Genomic DNA, 1,224 nt, shown 5'->3' on the forward strand with positions numbered 1-1,224 from the left:
GTTGTAATATGGGGTCATGGACATTAACACAGACCCAACTGTGGTAAGACCACGGACCCAGACATGGTCCTCTGCAGCAGCCCAGGCCCAGACGTCACCATGCACTGAGGTGGCAGCACAGGCCACTCAGATCTGTATGGCCCCGTCTGCAGCATGACCCTCAGACTAAAATATTTCTTACACTGTGAACTGTGTGCAGAGAAACTGAACAATAAAATATTGTTCAAAGTGATGTATCAGGAAGGAAGGGAAGGAGGGAGGGAGGGAGGATGGGAGGGAGGAAAAATGGGAGAGAGGGAAGGAGGCAGGGAGGAAGGACAAAGGTCAAGAAGTTGTGCCAGATGATAAAAATTACACTTAAATTTGTATTTTATTGAGTTTCTCTTCTGGAATTTTCAATGATTAATTCAACTTCTTTTGGTTCAATATGTTTAAGGCTTCTCTTCTTCATCATGCCATTCATTACAAATAATAATTATATGAGATCATCTAAGACATGCATTAGCCACTTCCTGGGAGCAACTTGCTACCCAATTCCAGAAGGCACTGTGCATCTAACTGGCCCCCTCGAGAGCACGGTCAGCCAGAGGAGCCACAGGTGCTCATGACAAGTGTGTACAGAAAGGACCCTAGAGGCACAACTTCAGTTCCAGTCCTGGGCAACAGGAGTAACTGGTATCTTAGGTGTCCTTTAACTGTTTCCTTGTTTATGAAATTAGATATAAAGTTAGATATACCTTATTAAGATTAAGATGTTTGAGGTTAGAAAATAGTTGAAACACTGTAAAATGTGTTTGTATTTGTTTAGCAAGCTCAGATTTTTGAATCTGTAACCTGGGAAAGAAGTTATTGAAGGCACTTGTTTCACTTTCCTTAAAGGGTGCAGGAAAGTGTCAAGGCCAGTGGCTCTCACCCTCCCCAATACTGTGACCTGTTAATGCAGTGCCTTATATGATGGTGACCTCAACCATAAAAGTATTGTAATCTGCTACTGCTATGAATTGTATTATAAACATCTGATATGCAACCCCTATGGGAGTCACGACTCACAGGTGGGAACCGTGGCTCTACAGGTTCACCCCTAGCATGGTCACAGGTAGGAACCGTGGCTCTAGGGGTTCACCTCCAGCCCGGTCGTAGATGGGAACCGTGGCTCTACGGGTTCACCTCCAGCCCGGTCGTAGATGGGAACCGTGGCTCTAGGGGTTCACCCCCAGCCCGGTC

Source organism: Microtus ochrogaster, unplaced genomic scaffold (assembly GCF_000317375.1).
Source record: "Microtus ochrogaster isolate Prairie Vole_2 unplaced genomic scaffold, MicOch1.0 UNK22, whole genome shotgun sequence".
In the NCBI taxonomy this organism is placed as follows: Eukaryota; Metazoa; Chordata; class Mammalia; order Rodentia; family Cricetidae; genus Microtus; species Microtus ochrogaster.